Raw genomic sequence first — 22,810 nt, 5'->3', positions numbered from 1 at the left:
GAGTCATGCAGATTCTGCGGACTTGTGGACCAATTTTTCACTGCTGGGGGCGATTTGTATTAATTTGCTTTAGTGCAAATGTGCACTTGTGCTAATGAACTTTAGCTACTTCGAATTCACTAGTGCACATTGGTGCATTTCCACAAGTGCGCCAGTGGCCACTGCACATTAGCGCTAATATGAATGAGTGCAAGTAGAAAGAAATCCTGATTTTTAAAAAAAATCTGATTCCATCAATGAACAGACAATGGAACAAAGATACCCAACAATCCATGAAACACATATGGAATGGACTAAACCAACTCCGTACATCCCTAATTGCAGCTTAGTCCCTATATTGGGAGAGACTGGGAAGGTCTCTGGTGGGACATGTTGCTGTTGTTCAGGGACAATGCTCCCTCTTTGTGCATTGATGGGAGATTGACTTGGAATCTCATCTACATCATCCTGAATTCCATAGAAGAGAGTCAGGAATGCAGAATAGACATTAACCTAATTTATGAGATGACTTGGAAGTGCAAGCCAATTCAGACACTTCCCCTCTCAATCTTGGGTGCAAAACAGTCAGATTTAAATAGCACAATACATGGGGGGCATAATAAATGAGCATTCACATGGAGCCATTTCCCTGGAATAAGTACAATCAAGGCCCCCAATCCTATCATTGTCTCTCCTTCCATCTTCTAATTGGTTTAATTTGTGTACCCAAGTTTAATAAGTAAAGTGTGAATTGTTTGCCAGTCATACTGATTTTGGTGGGACACAGTAGGCAGGCACAGGTTTGCAACTTCAGTCATTAATGAGCATAGCCCCAGAAATACTTGTTGTTGTTCAGTCGTTAAGTCATGTCCGACTCTTCGTGACCCCACGGATCATAGCACACCAGGCCTTCCTGTCCTGTGCTCTCTCCCGGAGTGTGCTCAAGTCCATATTCATTGCATCTAGCCATCTAGGTGATGCTATCTAGCCATCTCATCCTCTGCCGTCCCCTTCTCCTTTTGCCTTCCATCTTTCCCAGCATCAGGGTCTTTTCCAGGGAGTTTTCTCTTCGCATTAGGTGGCCAAAATATTTGAGCTTCAGCTTCAGCTTCAGTGTCTGTCCTTCCAATGAGCAGTCAGGGTGGATTTCCTTCAGGATTGACTGATTAGACCTCCTTGCAGTCCAGGGGACTCGTAAGAGTCTTCTCCAGCACCACAGTTCGAAAGCATCGATTCTTCAGCGCTCAGCCTTCCTTAAAGTCCAGCTCTCACAGCCATACATTGCTACTGGGAAAACCATAGCTTTGATTATACGGACCTTTGTCAGCAAGGTGATGTCTCTGCTTCTTACTATGCTGTCTAGGTTTGCCATAGCTTCCCTCCCAAGGAGCAAGCGTCTTTTAATTCCATGGCTACAGTCACCGTCTGCGGTGATCTTGGAGCCCAAGAAAGTAAGATCTGTCACTGCTTCCATTTCTTCCCCTTCTATATGCCAGGAAGTGATGGGGCCAGATGCCATCCAGAAATACTACTTACCTGGAACTACAGGCGACAGAAACGTATGCTTCAGTCTACAATATCGCATTAGCATGGCAGAGGGAGAGAAAAACATCCTCCACTAGGTGGTGGTAAAGCAGCAGAAATCACATGAGGGAGCAGAGCACTCCAGGATTATGTACACATTTTAAACATCTCACATAAAGTTGCCTGGTTTGACTGAAACGTCAGGATTTCAGCCTCATTCTCAGCATCTCCAAGGGGAGGAGTACAGTCTCAGGGTGAAAAGCCAGAAGCAGGGGCTGGGGCGGGGGAAGCTGTTGTTCCCAAGGCCCATCCTCAGCCTTGTTCCCTATTCAGCAAATCCAGCAGCAACATCTCCGGAAGTTGTTCACACATTAGTGAATCTGGAAATCCCGTATGTACACTGGGGTGTGGAGCTGCTTGCAGACCTCCTGTTTTATTTATTTATTTGCAGCACAATTTAAAAACCACCAGCACCACCACAAAATACAAAACATACGTGAACATAAAATAAAAAAGAAGTTAAAACAGCATCGAAATAAAACCAGCATCAGCAGTGCCTAAGGTTTTAAAAGCACTAAAACTTCTAAAAAACAGGAATGCCTGGGAAAATAAGGCCCTTGCCTGGTGCCAAAAAGACCACAATGGACTGGTCTATGAAGAAGAAGGCATTCCACTACTGGGGTGCCACCGCTGAAAAGACCCTCTCCTTAGTAGCCACCCATCTTGCCTCATTTGGCAGGAGCACCCACAGGTGGGCCCCCGAAGATGATCTTAGGGCCCAGGCAGGTGTATGGGGGAGGAGATGATGCTTCAAGTAATTGTATGTAGGCAGGAAGTGACATGTGAATTGGGCATTTCCATGATCTTTTTTTTTTTTTAAAAAAAGCAGAGGTGGTGAGTGTGGGCCAGGTTAATCATGACAACTCTGGGGTTGGCCTATACAGCTGTAAGATCATTTTACTCATCACTTCCTTTGCATCCCACCCTGCATCCCACAGTCTACACACAGAGAATTTCCTCAGTCACAAGTGTCTGAACTGGCCTTCTGACAATGAACCCAGGGTCCCATTTGCACAGCAGGCATTGCACAATTCATAGGCTCCATTTTTGCAGAGGGTATTGCTCGCACATGGAGACTCAGTGTGTGTTCGGTGTGTGTGTGTGTGTGTGTGTAGCCCCTTGGTGCAAGTGAGATTTTGGACACAGGGAGGTGGGGACCAGTGGGCAAGATCCCGATTTCTCCTTCCCAATCATGTGTTCATTTTTGCACTGCCTGACCATCTGCACAGGGCTCTTGTATTTTGTCCTCCTGGAGAAGGGAGGATATAGTCACTTTTACCACAAGGTGGCAGGTGAAGACTGAAAGTAAAGGTGCATGACTGTGTCAAAACTTAGGGAAGTTGGAGAATTAACTTCTAGTTCACAAATCATCAGAACACGCCCCGTTCACAACCCCAGAGATGAACACAAATGGGAGTGCTTTTTTTTTTTTTTTTAAATGCTGGTATATTCCTGAACTTGTGATCACATTAAAATGTGCATTTTTAAAACACGAGCGCTTTAAAATGTGCATTTAAAAAAAGAAATTCATTTTCATGCTTTTGTCAAGGGGGGGCACTTTAAAAGAAACTCACACAGAAATACAGACTTTCCTATTCAAAATGCACACTTTCCCCATTTGAGCAAGACAAAAAACAGGTTGCAAACAAAAACAGGAGTGAGCCATGAGGTGAATCGAGCTTCAAAGTGGAGTTCGGATAATTTTGGCGAGCTCGAGCATCCCTGGTTTTCCCATCCCTAGTCAAACTGTTTTTAAAAAGATGTTTTGAATCTTTGGAAGCAACCACATTAAGGATTATTTTGAGAATAAGAGCAGAAACCTGCATGGGAAGAACATGGTGACTCCATGCTCCAGAAATTTCTTTTTCTAAACAAGGAATGTGACATAAATGGATGTTGCAATTTCAGATCAAACTTTAAAAAGGGGATAATTTAAGCCCTGTTCAGACAAAGATATGCGGTGACTGAATAGGGGTGTGTGTGTAGGTGGGTGGGTACAATTGTGCCTTCCTGCCCTGCCCAACCTCTACACGTTTGTCATGGCTTCCAAATAAAGCCTATATGGGAACAAACTGTATGCATCCAGGCTCCGTCTAGGGCCATAGCTGGGGTGGGGTCTGTTGGTGCAATGCCCCACCAACTGTTTTTTTGACAGACTTTTTAACTGCCTTGACAATTTCCATTTAAAAAGTGAGAGCTTGATTTCAGAACAGCAACATTTATCGTTAAAACCCTGGCAATTGGCTGTACTCCAAAACCCACCCACCTGACTCACTCAGCTCTGCCTTCTCAATATTTAGGGATTTTACCCCTGGCAGCCCTCCAGATATGAGCTCCATGGCTCAAGATCACCAGCATCTTTAGCAGGCCTACGTCAACCTGAAAATAGCTACTGTGACTGTCAGGATGACAGCATGCTTGGCAAAAAAGGAGTGGGCGGGCGAGTAAGGAATAGCTTAAGGAGGGCCTTAAGTAAAAGTATTTTGAACACAAAGATTCAAAGTTTTGAATACATATAGATGTGCCCGTTGCTTATGAGCAAATAGCTGATCTTCCATTCATTTCTTTGAGGTGCCACCTTTCCATGCTCTACCACCCAGTACAGCTGTTGCATCCAGTGAGGGAAGCGGTCTGTGCCTGGGGCCGCCCCATGTGGTCTGTGCCCTGACATTTCCCCAAGCACAGGGCCTGTGTGTGTTGGGTTTGTATGCGCATGGTCATTGTTGACAAGTTTTATGGTGAACACTTGGGGGGGGGGACACAGCAGGGAAAGCCCCAGTCCCCCCATACACGCACACACTGTCTAAGCAGGGCTCAGCAACAGATTTTATTTGGGCAAACATTCGAGGGGTGGATTGGCAGGCATGTTATTCAAAGCCCTTTTAATGAGTAAGGCTTAGTTGTTTCTTGTATCACAATATACTATAATTCCTGTCAGTTGCATATGTTTCTAAAGTGGGTTTCTGGAACAGATGACTTATGGAAGCAATTTGAACAGCAGTATTTTAACAACATATTATGGACTTCTGAAATATGTAAATATAACCCTAGTCTTATGGGTTATATTTGCAGTTGGAATAAGTTTAAAATTGCAGTGAGACCATCCCCCCCACTCCTCCCCCCCCCAGCAGCTCTTTCAAAAGTATTTTAGTCTGGATAAAGCTGCGGGTGATTTTGCTACAAAAAATGGATCATTAGTAATTCAGTATTAAGATTTTTTTTAAAGGCTTAATACCTAATTACTAACAATCCAATCCAGTTTTATTAACTATACTACTAAAAGGACAGACCCCAAAGAAAAAATGATAGAACACCATTTGTCAACTACAGCTCCCAGCTAAAACCACTCAAGCATATTATCAACCATACAGCCCATACTCAGACTAACTTAAGCCCCACTGATTTCAATGGGTCTACTCAAAGTATGACTAAGTCTGGATCTAACCCACTGAAGTTTTGTTAATACAGAAGCATTTTTAAAAATGTGATCAGTTCCAAACCAGTACAGTGTATCAAAAACAAGTCCTTAAAAAGGTGAGATGTCAAAGGAGAGCTGAAATAATCCATAAAATCACATGGGGAATTAAATATCAGACACTATGTAACTATGGGAGAAATGAGTGAGGTATTTAACTGGAATCAAGATTTCTTTTTCTCATACTGTGTTACATTAGGGACATTTACTATAAAATAGTTTCCAGATGATGGTATATTTCATAGAGTCTTAAAGAAAATACACATGTGGGCCCAGGCAATTGTTGGGCCCACATATTCACAGAAAGATGGGGCAGGGGAAGCTGGTCATGATACAAAGTGCCCCCAAGTCTGCAGTTTATAACGGTCTTAAGATGGACCACAGAAGATGTTCTGCGGATTTATAGAGCAACCCCATCTATCCATGTCTCGTCAGATGTAAGCCCCATCGGGGTCAATGGGACTTACTCCTAGGTAAGTGTGTGTAGGATTGCAGACTTACTTAGGTTGTGTCATGCTGCATGCGAGACAGATTTCAGATTGCACCAAGGGCTACTGGAGTGAAGAAGAATATCTCCCTCCCTCCCTATCTACCTACCTACCTACCTATAAATGGCATCATTAACAGGAACAGAATGGTCAAAGAGTCAAAATTAGCTTGTTTCCAAGCTAAATTTCATCTTTTGGGTGCTCCTTGTGGCTTCAGAGCTACATATGGCAACCCCCCCCATTAAAAACAAAATCCCCTGGTTTTACGGGGGGGGGGGGCGATGAGGGCCACATGCAGCCTGCAGGCCACATGTCGCCCTCCCTTGCCTAGGACAATACAAAAATCAGCAGTTATTCAGATTTACCTACAGCACCAAGTGGAATGCACTGGTTCTTTGCAAGGCACAAAGCAAAAGTAACAGAAAATGTGGTAGTCCTTAGAATTTAAGGACTTAGATTAACACAGCTGGGGATTCTTTGTCTCAAGACCTTTTGGTGCAACCTGAAATGTGTCGCTCACTCACCATGACCTAACTTGAGAGTAGCGGCTAGAGTGTTGGACTGGGAGCCGGGAGATCCGGGTTCTAGTCCCCACTCGGACATGGAAGCTCACTGGGTGACTTTGGGCCAGTCACAGACTCTCAGCCCAACCCACCTCACAGGGTTGTTGTTGTGAGGATAAAATGGAGAGGAGGAGGAGAATGTCAGCCGCCTTGGGTTCCTTAAGGAGGAAAAAAGGCAGGATATAAATGTAATAAATAAATAAATAAATAAATAAATAAATAATAACTTTATGGGTGCAATCCTATGCATGTTTAGACAGAAAAAAGTCCTACAACTCTGAGCATTCCCCGGCCAGTATGGCTGACCAAGGCATGCTGTGAGTTGTAGGACTTTTTCTGTATAAACATGCATAGGAATAGATTGTGCCCTAAGACTCTCCTGCACAGCCTCAGGGGCTTTGCCCATCATGTCTAGCTTCTTCTCTCTCCCCCCCCCCGCCCCGCCCCACACTTTTCTCCCCCTTGACATCCAAGCTGAAAAAAATATCTTGGACTTGAAAGCTGGTTTATAACTTCGAGATACTGTTGTCCCTAATAAGGCTATTATCCTACTCTTTTTAAAACGGTGACTGGTATTTTTCCTGTAACCAAAGCTGTTGCTCTTGTGTGACGCAAATGCTGCTGTGCTGTCTCGAGTGAAGAGAGAACCATTTCTCAGTTATTGTACAGCTCTTCGCTAAAGCGGTTTGGGGGGAAGTGATGTTGCTTTAGAGCAGCCTCTCCCACCGCCCTCCGGTTGTTTTGGACAACTCCCATCAGCCTAGCCAACATTGCCAATGGTAGAGATCGTGAGAGTTGTCGTCCAAAACAGCTGGAGGGTGCCAGGCTGGGGGGCAGCCTGATTTACAGATGTGCACGACCTCGTTGGGAGCCAGCTGGGTCAGCCATGCTGCGCCATTAAGAGATTCACAGGTCAGTAATGCAAGTGGATGAATGGTCCATCATGTCATGACCTTCTTCCCATGACAAAAGCATAGCAAGGATGAAGCACATTTCAGTGCCACAGACAATTCTTGCGATACAGGCATTTTTGATAGCAAACCCTGCATGGAAAGTCTTCGTCCTTATTTGCTAAGAGCACCATGTCCTGCAGTCCTTCATTTGACCTTGACAGAATTAAGTCTCTCCTCTCCTCCTCTTCCTCCTCCACTTCTTTTATTGCCCCTAAAATAAATAATAAAAACATCCACTGCTCTTAGCACATTAAGTCCCTTGTGATTTGATTTGCCCTTGTTGGCCGTATTCTGCATCGCTTGGTGCTGTTGTCTACAAGAGGGTGACTTTTAGCAATATGACCTCATCCCGAATCTTCCATGGAAGGCTACTGCCGGTTGTGGCATTTCTGGAGTGAATATATCCTTTAAATGAGTGAACTGCAAAATGTCCTCAAACTGTACAAGGGTGTGATCAGTTAGACCGCTGACCAGAATCGCAAGAGACTGTGGGTGTTGAAAGATCTGGAGCTTTGTTCATGACCTCAGGAAACCGGGCTTCCAGCCTTGTTTGTAACTTCTCCTTTATACGAGATGGATGAACAACTGAGGACTTTGGACTGGTTCTGATGCTGATATGAGCCTTCACATGGAGTAGCTGCAAGGAAGAAGTAGGTAGAAACATCACTTCCCATGCAACTAGTCGAATTAAAGTATTTATCATGCAGTAAAATGCTATTTGCAGCAAAACCACTGGGGAATCCTGCAGAACCTTATACTTCTGTGGCTATATGACAGCCTTCTACAATCTGGTGCCCTCAGGATGTGTTGGGCTTCAGAGCTGGCTGGGTGGGTTATGGGAGCTGTAGTCCTGCCGGGAGGCCACCGGGTTGCGAAAGACTGGTTTATACCATAGTCAGTTAGTCTTTTGCATAGTGGAGGCTGGTGCCTTCAATGCCAGCGGGGAAGTAAATCTGCTCTTGGTTTCAGTCAGAACTCTAAAGGAGTTCTCTAAAGGAGTTCTGACTGGTTCTGACTGAAACCTGGAGTGTATTCACCTCCCCACTGACACTGAAGACACCAGCTTTCACTGCTTTTGGTTATTTCAAGCTTCTGGACCCCAAGAATGAATCTTCCATGAGATAATGTTCTCTTTGACTTGCTGTCTCTGTTCTTGGGTCTAGCAACCATTGCATGTCAGACCTGGTGTAATCACGTCCTGTTATGTTTAAGTCACTATGCCCTTTACTCAATGACCTGGCTGTTCGTGCCCCATCTTTAATCCTGTCCTGGTTATTTGAAGGCATCAGCTTCTCAGTAGTCTAATCAATTATCTTGACCATACGAAAGCATTTCCTTGTGTTTTTTCTCACACATCCTGGAAGAAAACATTATGTAGGAAACGCTGGATGCCTCAACCATAGTAAAACATAGGGTTGTTAAGTATTATTGCATAGTGTTTTTTTCTGGCCAAGCCCTAGGCAGAAATTCATCAATGGAAGGATTTCACTGCATGCTGTGTGAAGCTTCACCTGCTGAATTTCTGCTTGTCACACAGCTGTGGAAAGAACAGGGACCTTTGGTTGAAAAATACCGAGGCATCCTTGGAAAACGTCCTCTCTTTTCTTCCTTGTACCTGGGTGTGGCCATGTAGCACATCTGCTACCCTGGGAAATCCATATGCTTGACAAAGTAAGCTTCATGTTGTTTTTGTAATTAGCCTGTAATTCAGAGGTGGGGAAACTCAGCCCTGGGGTCCCAATCTGGCCTTCCAGGGCTCCTCAAAGGCCCCTCCCACTCCCCTGGCCCCTCCCCCTTCTTCCCCAACCACCAATCGTTTGATGGCTTTCCGGCCTTTGTGCAGCGTTTTCCCCATTCTAAAAGGCTGAAATCCCTCTCCTCAGGCTGAGTTCCTGGCAGGAAGAGCTCGAAGCTACAATTTATTTATTTTATTTATTTATTAAATTTATTACTCGCCCATCTGGCTGGTCACCCAGCCACTCTGGGCAATGTACAGCATATAATAAAACAGCTTAAAACAATACAATTCTACAGTAAAAGCATTTTCTAAAATACCCTAACCCACCCCAAATGCCTGCCTGAACAACCACGTTTTTAATGCACGACGGAAGCTCATTAAAGAGGGGGCATGGCGGAGTTCGCTAGGGAGGGAGTTCCACAGAGTGGGGGCCACCACAGAAAAGGCCCTCTCCCTCGTCCCCACCAGTCTAGCTGTCCTGGCTGATGGGACAGAGTGAAGGCCATCCGAGGCTGATCTTGTTAAGCGGCCTGTCTGGTGCTGCTGGAGGCGCTCCTTAAGACAGGCTGGGCCGGAACCATATAGGGTTTTAAAGGTCAAAACCAACACCTTGAATTTGGCCCGGAAAAAAACTGGTAACCAGTGCAACTCCTTCAGCACTGGAATGAGGTGATCTCGCCGGCGGCTGCCTTTAATCAGGAGAGCCGCCGCGTTCTGTACCAGCTGCAGTTTCCTAACCGTCTTCAAGGGTAACCCCACTTAGAGCACATTGCAGTAGTCTAAATGAGAGGAGACCAGGGCATGTACTACCGATTGGAGCAGATGGTCGGGAAGGAAGGGGCGCAGCCGCCATATCAGATGGAGTTGATACAGTGCTGTCCGGCTCACAGCTGACACCTGAGCCTCCATGGACAGCTGGGAGTCCAAAATGACCCCCAGGCTGCGGACCTGGTCTTTCAAGGGTAGCCGTACCCCATTCAACACCAGGTCAACATCCCCCAGCCTCCTCTTGTCTCCCACCAAAAGTACCTCAGTCTTGTCAGGGTTCAGCTTCAGCTTATTCCTCTCCATCCAGCCGCTCACCGACTCCAGACATTTGGACAGGGATTCTACGGCCAACCTTGGTGAAGATTTGAACGAGAGGTAGAGCTGCGTGTCATCCACATATTGATGACACCGCACCCCAAACCTCCTGATGATAGCCCCCAGCGGCTTCACATAGATGTTAAATAGCATCAGGGAGAGGATGGAACCCTGTGGCACCCCACAAGTGAGGTCAGTATGTGTGACCAAAGGCTAAAGGGGCGGCACCCCACAATATGCTGGCATATTAATATATTGTTTTTGCATTTGGGTGCCGCCCCTTTAGCCTTTGGTCCCACTCCCAAGAGCGTCTTTGAAACCACCCTCAGGCTGGAAGAACGCCCCACCCCTGCTGCAACTTCTAGGAACAGTTTTTAAAAATGTCTTTTCATTGCATTAACGCAGTTGGCGTTCCCAAATGGACAGCAGTTCATCGTACACTCTGTGCTTCCGGTCTGGAAAGGATAAGATATTAGTGTTTCAACGTGTGTTATGATTGCTGTTATAACTGTAATGCATTTTCCATAAAGGTTATGACAGCACTCAAATCCTTTTGCGGACTGGCACTCTGGAGCGTACGTCCAGATGCTAAAGCTGAACATGCTCCCTTCCTCAGCGTGCAATGTCTGGTTCACATTTCTCAGTAGATTGCTGCAGAACGCTCAGCAAGCACCACACGCTCGACGGACGGATCAAACCTGACAGACCAAATGAGCCCTGCAAATAAGGCGAATGGGAGACAGGAAGAAAGAAAACTGGGCAGGGAGATAGTTCTGACCAAGGAGAGACGTTCGTCTTGTCTAGGTGGCGAATGCAACTCGGCCAGGGCCCCAGGCCTGCCCCACTTCCTGCCCAGCGCCCGCCAAAAGGGGCATTCCTTCAGCTTTCAGTTCAGGACACTTCTTCATGCTATGCTAAGTGTAACTTGTGGAATTCATTACTTTTAAAAAGGGTGAGACCAACGGTGGCCACATCTGGCCTCCTGCCTTTTTTGTGGCATCTCCCACTGCCACCGCTGCAGCAAAAAAACCCCAAACCAGTGATTTTGCCTCAAAATAAGGCACACAGGGAGAACGTGCCTTGTTTGGAAGCAAAACCACAGTCCCCAAAGCCTTCTGGGAGTGAGAGTTTGCTGCTAAATAAGGTCCACGCTTCCTGGATGCCTCGTTTTGAGGCAAAAGTGCCATTTTTGGCTGCTGCCAAATTTCGGCAGCAAATTCATTGGCGGAGCAGCACGGGGCAGGGTTGTGGCCACCGTGGGATCCAGTGTGGCCCCCCTGCCCCCCAGACATTGATTATTAGATAGTACCTATTAGAAGGCACAATCCAAATGGGACAGTGCCTCAGATGCCTAACATTTATTTCCTCACCGTGACAAAATACATGGAATGCTTTTGGAAACTAAGGGTGCAATCCTATGGGGATAGGTGGCCGCCTCCGAACTCAGAGGCGACTTCCTATCCAGTGCAGGGCAGGAGAGGCACGGAAGGGATCGTCCCCTTTGCACTTCAGCCGCCTTGCATTTGCGGCTGGACAGCCAATTTCGGCTGTGTAGCTGCAGGAAGGCAAAGCAGGGAAGGCGGCTGCCGGAAGACACATAGTATGTGTTGTACCAGCATTTCCACCTTCCCCACCCTGGGATGCCCCGTTTTCACTGCTCTGTGCCCCTCTTCAGAGCGCGGAGCACGGGGCTGTCCCGAGCTGCCTGTCTGGCAGCGCGGGAGCGTGGGAAGGTTGGTTCTCTGGGAACCGACCTCGGAGTGCGGGCTCCAAGGTCAGTTCCCAGAAACCCACATATCCTATGGCCATCTAGCCTCTGACTAGCGGCCATAGGATTGCTCCCTAAGGTTGTTTAAACCTTTCTTTAAACATAAAATAAACTAATATTCTTAGTACATGAAATGATGGGTGAAGGAAAGTGGTTTGTTTCAGGCATGAAACTGACCATACCAGAAGCTGCTTGTGATGTGGTCTAGTCAATTTCTCACAATTCATTTCTATGGGACATGGGGAAGAGCTGGAATTACGAATATGGACTAGCTTCATGCTTGCCAGGTTCTTCAGCCTGAGGATCGAGACTCTCTTGGGACAAATTGCGCACAGGAGGGTGGGACATTATGACTTCATGGCAGGAGGCAGGAGCCCATCCAATGTTTCAGCAGCTCCCTAAATTGAAGCAGTTGGCTAGTGCTACTCTAGATTAAGATGCTTACAATATACTATAGTGACATGCAGAGGAAATGCCCCTAGAACTTATTGCCGACTTTCTAAGTCTTTCAACTGTGCTGGTTTAATTTGATTGTTACACTAATTATTTTTCTCTAGGGTTTTTTTTTTTTTTTTGGTTTTTTTGTGGTCAATTCTGATAACATTTCATTAAACCCCAATTTAAAAGCTTTCATTTCCATCTGAAAATTCTGTCTTAAACCAGAGGGACTGTATGTATTTCTTTCAATTTTGAGTCCTGCTATTTCTGATTAACTACTTTTTCCAAGAGGGGCCTGGAAAATTAAATGCCTGTCACCTATCACCACTGCCAAATGGTTCCATTTAATCCAGAAACAACAGGTAGCAGACATAAAATTTAATGCAAGTTGGTGAAGCGTAGCTAAAACCCATTAAGTCCAGAGTGAGGTAACAAAAGTACCATTTAAACACCGCAGCCTGTTTGACTTTTGAGTCTTTTGTTCTTCAGACCCTCAGTTCAGCTGGACACAATTCAGAATGTCCTTGCTACTTCAGATTCCCAGTATGTGCAATACTTGAACATTTACACATGACTGATGACACAATGACATGCGACTTCTCTACATGAGGCTTTTATTATGTGCTCATGATTGGTCACTCATGGTCGTATGCAGGTCGTTTACATAATGTTGTCAACCTCCAGGGCCTCTCCTGTGCTTTCTGGCCATTATAGTGGTTTTATTCTTAACAAGGAAAATGCAGTAATAAATTCTAACTGCGCTTTGAAGCGCTCCAACAGCTGGTGAATTTCCAGAATACTGCTATATTGCAGCTAAACCACAGCTACCATCAAGGGGCTGTAAAATGAAACATATAGAACTTGCAGAGAAAGGAAGTCCCTGAAAAAGAGCACATGTAAAGGAACTGATCTTAATCCTGCAAGGAATCCAGAAGCAGAAGCCCCAGTAAAAGTGTGGGATAAAAGCCTGGTGTAGAGAAGTCCATGGTACATTGCCATCCCCATTCTCCCTGCACCCACCCCCAAATATCTAGATTTAGGAAAAAATATCTGTAGAACAGGTCATATTTCTGATGTGACCTGCAGTGCATGATTGAGCATTTTCATTACTGATCCTATCATTGCAAATAACTTTGGTCCATCTCTTGCTTCAGGCCCTGTATCTAAATTATTGCTCTCCTTCCTAAATGGGGGATTTATTTGTGTTATTTAGTCAGGATTGTTTGGAAGGCTCTATGGTGCAGAAAGAAGGATTTTAGATAGTGGAGAAATTAGAGATGCTACTGAGGAACTCTCTGGAAGCCTCTGATGTTATTTGGATTTTAAAATTTTATTCTATTCTATTTTTCTTGTTTGCTTTGGCCCAGGAATGTGCCATTTTTCCCTAAGCAGATGTAGTCCATGTGGCCAAAAAAGGCTGTGCAGCCCTGGTCTATGGTTACTGTTGGGGAACCTGTACTTTGTATGTGGATATTCCTGTCCCACCAAGCATTGGCATGACTTAGTTAGGGCACTTGCCTGCCAAAGATCAGGTGCCATTTCCATGATGCATTGTCAGTTCACATCGTAGCAGAAGGGTGTGTGTGTTTCCCTCTGGAAGTCCTGATCTGCATGCTATTGCACATCGTGTCCAGTGGTCGGTCAAGAGGCCAATTTATTGTGTGGAGTTCTTTTCATAGGTCAATTGCAGGGGTGTCCAACCTGCAGCCATGGGGCCATGTGTAGACCTTGTGCACCCCCTGAAGTCAGCAGAACCCCATCTACTTTCCCCCACAGCCCAGCTGAAAAAAAATGCTGTTCCCTGGCTTCTGAGACCACTGCCTTCCTGTTGATCAACTGAGGTCACTGAGATCAACAGCAATCTTGGTGGCGATCACTGGGGGATGGGAGAAGCTTTTATCCTACCCCTCCACCCCCGGCATTCCCCAGATCTCAGTGGGCGGGGGGGGGGGAGATGTGTGGTGGAAATAGTGTTTGTGTGCCCATGCATGTGCATCCCTCCAGCCCCCGAACTGACACCAGATGTAACGTATGCGGCCAAAAAGGTTCTGCAGCCCTGGTGTATGGTGACTGTTGGGAAACCTGTACTTGTCAGGGATTCCTTTTGCCCCCACTGAACTTCAAACGCCAAAGCAAACACAGACAAGAGGCTTCAATCTATGGTTTTTAATCCATTACTTCACAGAGTCACACAGATGCAAATTCTCAGTGACTCTCAGTCTACAAGGAAATGCCTTCAGGGGGTTCAAAAGGTAGTTATGACAGTTGCCTGCCATTTGGAGAGGAAGGCAGTCTCACTAGCCTAACTTAAGGGGGGGAGGAACCTCTCTCTCGTGAGGCTTCTGAGCACAGCTTCTCACGCAAGGCCAATCGGATAGACCGTCTAAGTTCTGCCCCGGCCTTCTCTCTCTTAGCTCTGCATGTGCTCCTGGCATCTATTAATTCAGACTCCCCAAACCCTGCCTCTCCCTGTTCGCTATCTTTCATGGGCGGGTGGTAAAGAGGGACCCTCCTCCTCTACCAGCTGGACCTCTGAAACCTGAGGAGCCTGCCTAGCCATGTCTGGACTAGCCTGGGAAAATTCCTCCCCCGTGTCTGGCAGTTCTTCAGAATCTGAACTACTATCCCCCTCTCTGCTCTCAGAAACACTCCTGACAGTACTTTTCTTTCCCAGCCATTGTAGTTCTCGGCTGTATGTCTTATGCAACAATGTATCTTCTCCACCAATCAAGGTCACTCTTCAGAAAACATGTTGCTTTATTTGGGACATGTATATGCAGCTGGATATATGTGGTTTTCAGTCTGGGAACTGAAAACTGTGGATATTTGTTGCATTCCTAATCCCTCCTCCCTAGTGCAGCTGCTGTTGCATGATCCAGCATCCATTCCATTACATGGCCCTTATTCATAGGAATACCTGTCTGGGGCATCCTACATTTTCAATATATCTGATTCCTGCAAGCTACAGATGCTATCAAAACAAGACAGGCTTCTTTGTTTCTCCTGAGAAAATAGTCTGATAGTTAAGGGGTTTACTCACTAACAGGATTTTTCTCAAGACTTTGCAATGTGAGTAACTTCAACTGCAGCTGAAAGGCCAGTTTGATTTCTCTGTGATCAGAAAACCTCTGTGTTTAACTGCACACGGTTTGAACAACAGCAATTACACATTATTTAGTTCAATCGTTGATAATTTCCTGATTGCAATAATTTTATTTATTTATTTATTTATTACATTTATATCCCGCCTTTTTTCCTCCAAGGAACTCAAGGTGGCGTACATAATCCTCCTCCTCCTCCATTTTATCCTCACAACAACAACCCTGTGAGGTAGGTTGGGCTGAGAGTATGTGACTGGCCCAAAGTCACCCAGTGAGCTTCCATGGCCGAGTGGGGACTAGAACCCGGATCTCCCGACTCCCAGTCCAGCACTCTAGCCACTACACCATGCTGGCTAAGAGACAATGGTTGGTGATGACTGATCATGTGATGGCTGATGACCGCAATTTTATACATTCATGAGATCAAGTGGCAACTGCAGTTACAGTGTGAATAAAATGTCAGGGCACGTTCATATAATTGATCCGACTTTTGCGGCATATGCTTACAGTTGGGTACTTAATACTCCATCATGGGCAAGGATGCTATCAGCCTGAAAACGGATAGCTGTTTCAGAGCTTTCATGAAATTAGCTTCAGTCATTAGCACATGTATTTGGAAGCAACTGAAATACCCCTGCCTCAGGCACCAGACGTTTGGAAGATGCCTAGTGCCTGAGTTTGCTTTTTTCCTCCTCCCTCCCCTTTTCGCCGTGTGTCATGTCCTTCAGATTGCAAGGCTGAGGACAGGGCCTATCTTATTTTCACTGATCTGTAAGCTGCTTTTGGGGTGAAAAGTGGGGTAAAAATGATTTAAATAAACACAGAAATCTCTGCTTGCTGCAGGAACCTTGACAGATGGCCATGCAGCCTCTGCGAAGGAGAGCCCACCACCTCCCAAGGCAGCCTGTGCCACTGTCACATACTCTTACCATCAGGAAGTTTCACCTAATGTTCAACCAAAATTTGTTTCCTTGCAGTTTCTGAATATTTGTTCTAGTCCTGCCCTGTGGAGCAATAGATGACAAGTCTGTTTCATCTTCTCCATCGTCTCCCTTTAATCTTCTCTTCTCCAGGCTAAACACACCCAACCCTTTCAACTGTCTCTCACAGGACTTGGTTGCCAGAAGCCTCACCATCCAGGTTGCCCTCCTCTTTGTCATTGTCCTTAAAATGTGGTGCCCAGAACTGGTACTCTAGATGTATCCTGACCAGTGCAGAATAGAGCAGAACTATTATTTCCTGCGATCTGGATGCTCTGCTTCTGTTAATTTACTCTAATATTGCATTAGAATGTTTAGCAGCTGCATCAAATTGATGTTTCATATTCAGCTTATAATCAACTTGCATGCCCAGAGCCTAGAGTCTCCCCACATCCTGTACATGTACCCTTGATTCCCCCACATGCAGAACTTTTCACTTATTTCTGTTGAATTTCATGTTGCTAGCCTCAGCCCAATGACCCAGCCTGCCAAGATCATTATGAATCTTTCTCGATTCTGTCTTCTGTGGTGTGTGTGTGTGTGTGTGTGCATGTGTGTGTGTGAAAATCGTGTGTGTGAAAGACAGATGGACCCTTTGGACTATGGCCACATCCTGTGCTGGCATGCATCCCCCAGGAAATTTTCCAGGTGGCAATCTGGCTTGCGGGCTGAAAACGTTTCCCCACCCCACCCCAAGTTGGTTATAAAAAATGTTAAAAGCACAGAACCTAGGACAGAGTCCAGGCACTCCATAAGATCTGCCTCCACGTTGATGTGAAGCCATTAATGAGCACTATTTGGGTAAAGCTGTTCAACCAACTGTGGATTCACCTAACAGTAGTATTATCCAGCCAAGATGTTTACCATATTGTCAACAAGGATGTTGTGGGAAACTTCGTCAAATGTTTTGCGAAACTCAAGTTATATTATATCCATGGCATTCCCCAGATCTACCAAACTAGTCACCCTATCCCCACCCCCCAAAGAGATAAGGTTTTATTTGGCATGGTTCATGCACGCTCCTAGTAACAAGTGCATTTTCCCCTAGATGCTCCAAATGCCGTTGGGATATGCCGTTCTGTTGTGTAAATAAAAGTGATCACTACCTCTTTAGGCTTTTGTATGTTTTCGCAGCTCAGAATGTTTGCTTAATGGTCAGTGACGGTCAATGGGTCTAGAACTGAGAAGGCAGGTCACTCTCCCACTACGGTTGGGGCTAAAACCAGTGTGGCAAGAAGGAATGAATGACTGTCTTGGAGATTTCAGTGTGGCCAGAAAGAAAGAGAAGCAGACTGGGTTGCTAGAGCTTGCTATTAAGAAGCATGACTGAAGAACCGCAATAGTGTGTGGAGATGTGCAAAATCAATAGATATTGCGTTCATGGATTTATTTGCCTCCCTGTAAAATAACACTGACATCGGGACACTTCTTAGCAAAAATAGATACACGGTGTTCATGAGGTGAGCTGAAACTTAATCCAGACAGGATGGAGGTACTGTGGGTTGGGAAACCAACTACTCTGGATGGAAGTTTGCAACTGGAAGCACTCCTTGGCTTACTATACAGAGTATATTCTATATTCTGTACTATATTCAGGACACTCATCCGCTGCTGTGAATGTCACTTCCTCTTGCTCCTGAAAGTTAAACTCACGGATATTCATTGTCTCCCTGAGGGTGGGCAGTTGCTTCCATGTTTCAAAGGCCAGTTGTGCACTACACACGAATGCAATTGGTGCCACTCCATTTTTTCATCTGCCAAGATAGCAGAATGCTCAGACCTGTTCCTGCTGACATGGCTGAGTGAATTTGCCCTAAAACAAACAATGCCAACCCCCTCCCGTAGAAAACACATAACAGACTAGTGCGGGAACTTCAAGGGGTCTGAGTGACACGAATGAGCTGTGTTTGTATACCTCTGGGAAGCCTGTCAGGGTGCTTTGAAAACACAGTAATTGGAGAATTACTTATTGAACGTGAGCCCTGTCATGCTCTCGTCAAAGTGTCTGGCAAGTTTCTTTTGGGTGACTTCTTTATTCATTTATTTGTGTCCCAGGAAAATTAGGCTTCTTCTCTTACCCCGCTTGTTTTGCTGCACTGAAGATTTTATTCAGGCCACTGAGTCAACCATGGGATGAGCATTCAAGTGGAATAGCAGATTTATTGTTGGCTCGCTGCGCCTCTGCAAAACTCTGCTGTGACAGGCCAGGCGCAGCTCCTCATTGATGATTAGATGCTGGCCTCCCAAGCTTCCTCCAGAGCTTGCAAGCTGAAGGATTCTGAAAATCAGCCAGGCACTCTCAGAAATAGGGCGTGGGGGTGGATTATCTGTCTGATGTTGTAGGGTGATGGAAGAGTGAGGCCAAGTCTAGTTCTTATGGGTAAGAACTGGTCCTGCCCTGGTTGGACTCGATGGCCTTGTAGGCCCCTTCCAACTCTACTATTCTATGACTCTTTTGCCCTGTATTAGTCTAGCTCAGGGGTGGGCCACATATTGTCCATGGAATGCATGGGAGCGGCTCAGGCAATATGGCAACTTCTCCTTCTGTGAAGTTATTGATCTCAGTTGTTGATAACTTCTCCTTCTCTCAGGTTATGGATGAGAAAAGTTATGCATCAAAGGAAGTACAGTGGTACAGGATAATCCTGCATTAAAACTGTGGCTGAGAGCTTTTCTACACGACACTGTTAACTGCTGTATGTACTTTCGGTTTCGTTTGAGAATTGGGATAATACAAAGAGCTTTTCCTTTCCTGCTTTTCCACTAAATAACCTCTAGGTGGTGCTGTGCATTAGCAGAATAGCTCAAATACACAAGTAGGAAACTACTTTTTTTTGCTTTTAGAAATAATACCCCATTCCCCCCCCCCAAGGCCTTTTAAAAAAACAGAAGCAAAACTAGAGGATCATGACATTGTCTAAAGAGCCTGTAAACAACCAAGAGTAAGGAATCCTGAGTGCATGATAAATGCCTCGTGTAGAAAAGCAGTGAATTTAAATTTGATTTGTGGCTTAATGGGGATTTGAGTTCTGTAGCAACCTAAAAAAGAATATTGTCGAGTTGGAAAAAGGCGGAAAAGGGCAACTAAAATTATCAAGGGGTTGGAGCAACTCCCCTATGAGGAAAGGTTACATTACCTGGGATTGTGTAGCTTAGAAAAGAGGTGAGTGAGGGGAGACATGATACGCATCTTGTGGAGAAAATGGATAGAGAGACATTTTTGTCCCCCTCTCATAATACTAGAACCCGGGGTCATCCCATGAAGCTGACTGGTGGGAGATTCCGGACAGATGAAAGGAAGTGTTTCTTCACACGGCACATGGTTAAACTATGGAATTCACTACCACAAGATGTAGTGATGGCCACTAATTTGGATGGCTTTAAAAGGGGATTTGACAAATTTATGGAGAATAAGCTATCAATGGCTACTAGTCCTGATGGCTATGTGCTACCTACAGTATCAGAGGCAATATGTCTATGTAAAACAGTTGCTGGGGAACATGGGTGGGAGGGTGCTGTTGCGCTCCTGTCCTGCTTGTGGGTTTCCTGTGGGCAGCTGGCTGGCCACTGTGTGAACAGAATGTTGGACTAGATTGTTGCAGGACACGGAATAATGGGCTCAAGTTACAGGAAGCCAGATTCCGGCTGAACATCAGGAAAAACTTCCTGACTGTAAGAGCAATATGACAATGGAACCAATTACCTGGGGAGGTGATGGGCTCTCCCACACCGGAGGCCTTCAAGACGAGGCTGGACAGCCATTTGTCAGGGATGCTCTGACTTGGATTCCTGCATTGAGCAGGGGGTTGGACTCGATGGCCTTGTAGGCCCCTTCCAACCCTACTATTCTATGATTCTATGATTCTATGATTCTAGATGGACCCTGGGTCTGATCCAGCAGGGCTCTTCTTACACTCTTCTGAGTCTGGGTCCCCCGGCCAAGGTCCCCCATAATCTACTACACTACACTCTCTCTCTCTGCACAAGATCTAGCTCTTCTAGATGCCACCCTCTGCCCCATTGTTTCAGAGGCTCTTGGGCCGGCCTTGTGCTCAGAGGGCAAGCCTGTGAATCGAGCAGAGTGTTTTCCCTGTGTTTCCCCTTTGATGTCAGAGCAGCTTCTGAAATCGCCACTGAACACCTCTTGTTTTAATGTGTAACTGTGCCCCTGGTTCCCCAGGGAAGCACTAATTTGAATTAAAACAGGGTGTGTGTGCCATGTTCTAAACTTAAAAAGGAGCTTTTTTGCCCCCACCGCCACCGCGCTGCTTAAATTCTGCAGTCATTTGGCGGTGTGTGTGTGGGGCAGGGCTTCAAAAAAGGCAGGGGGGGCATGCATGTGGCACACCATCCCTGGAGTAAAGGGACCAGTTTCTTTTCTGGGCTCTTGATGTAACCCAATAGCTCAATATGTGTCTTCGAATGGTCATTTGATGGCTAGAAGACACGTGTTTAAATTAGCAAGGATGTGAAACCTACTGTGTAGCCCCTGAATACATGCCCTCCCCCCAAAAATCCATACTTCCGTCCCCATCCAAGCAGGCATATCTGTGGAAAATGTTGTCCTTAGGCTGGCCACTTATGCATCATCAAAAAAGAAGAAACACGTCACCGAAAAAGAGGATGTCATGTGGGAGACTGTGACCAGGTGAGCTGTGTGCCCGCTCAGAGCTTCTGCCCAGGTGCTAATTGTGGGTGGGCAGCTTCAAGGCCCCTGTTCTGCCTTCATATGTTTCTTTATATTTAAACCAGACTTGGGGACTAGCCGCGTTGACTGCGTTGACCGCGGTGGCTTAGTGGTTAAGACGCTGAACTGCAGACTGGAAGGTCGGCAGGTCAGCAGTTCGAGACCCGAGTGCTGCGTGACGGAGTGAGCTCCCGTCTTCAGTCCCAGCTTCTGTCAACCTAGCAGTTCGAAAGCAAGAAATTGCAAGTAGATAAATAGGTACCGCCTCGGCGGGAAAGGTAACAGCGTTCCGTGCACCTCGGTGTTCAGTCATGCCGGTCACATGACCACGGAAGAGTCTTCGGACAGCGCTGGCTCTTCAGCTTAGAAACGGGGATGAGCACCGCACCCTAGTGTCAGACACGACTGGTTGGGGACACCTTTACCTTTTACCTTTTTTGGGGACTAGCCAGCCCTTCCATCTCGCCTCCTGGCAGCAGAAGACAGCTTGGCAGTCTGCATGTGTAACCGGAGGGAGGGAAAGGAGACTAGGTTTTGCCTCTGTCTTCCAAGAGGGAGCTTTGGGGGACTCAAAGCCATGCTGTTTGGTTATGGGTGTCAGGAGCGCCCTAGCTGCCTCTTGCAGTCCCCTCCAATAGCCAACTCAGGACACAGACGACGACGATTCTTTCCAAGGCTTTATTCCTTTATGACTCTTACAGATACTAATCACTAGCGACTAAGCAAGGAACAGCACTGGGGAAAGATAGCAGAGTAGCTTAAGCTCCAGGTTAGGCAGTTGGTCCCCATTTGAAGGGGAACCACGGGAGGACTCTGAACTTATGGACTAGGGAGAGATCCTCCCTCTTTCCCTTGGGTCCTCGGGATGCGACCGTTGTTTGCGGCGCCCTTCATCTGTCGTCGCTCCCTGTGTCTGCGCCGAGCATCCAGCAAGCCCCCCTCCAGTGCTCTCTCACTGCCAGGGTCACTATCTATCCCAGGAATGCTGGCAGGAGGAATCTCTGCCAGCTGCTGCGCTTGTGAGAGATGAGCGAGCTCCTCTCCCACAGATTGCTGTTCCTCCTCAGAATCAGAACTGCTCTGGGGCTCTATGGGCTCAGTTTCCACCCTGACATCGGGAAACCGATACTGCGGATTTATCAGCATTTGCAGTCTGTCTGGATGTGTGACTGCTCGACACGTTTACTTGTAAATAAACCGATACAACATTTTGGGGATAAGTCTCCACTAAGTCTTAAGTATATGGAAACCGACTCTGTCAAAAGTTGCACTAGATCATCTGGTCATTATGGAAAAAGGGACTGGGTGGGTGGGGGAGATGAAAACAATATTTTGCCCTCCCAAGCAGCTGAGAAGTGCACTCTGCAGTGTGCTGCCGTGCCCACGATGCCTAAATTGTGTGCAGCTCTTTAACCAACTGGCAAACCAAGCAATGGCTTCCCAGTTTGCAATTCCTGACCAGTTTAGATGGGTGCAGCAAGCAGGATGGACCCTCCTAGCCACAGAGACTGAGGTTGAGATCAAATGCCTAAAATGGAGAATAGCACGAGACAGAAAGACCAGCTTGGCTCTACAAGCTGAGTAAGATTCTCGGAAGAACAAATGTGCCTCTGTAAACACATCCAGGCCTGCACTGGTCCAAATGTGCCGCTGTTCTGATTCCAGCTCTAGCGTGCTGCTCCTCTTGCTGCCCATGTTTTCAGTGATGGGAACAAAGATTGTACAGCCAGAAAACCAATTGTACTGTTGAAAGTAAGTCCTGGACATCTTCCTGTTCTTTTTGCTCCATGCCCACACACTGCAATGGGAGCAGCTGTGGCCTGTGGACTCTTCTGTGAGTGAGGGACGGGCTTTGATTTCTCATCAATAAACAAATAAAGGGAAATCTGCTTCAGTGGACAGAAACAGTTTTGTATCCAGGTAACCATGTCCTTTCTTCATGGATCGCTATGGGAACCTGGCTTCCTGCTCCT

Source organism: Heloderma suspectum, chromosome 7 (assembly GCF_057233095.1).
Source record: "Heloderma suspectum isolate Gila_16-S chromosome 7, 16-S_ref, whole genome shotgun sequence".
Lineage (NCBI taxonomy): Eukaryota > Metazoa > Chordata > Lepidosauria > Squamata > Helodermatidae > Heloderma > Heloderma suspectum.
Note: the sequence above shows the minus strand (reverse complement) of the source record.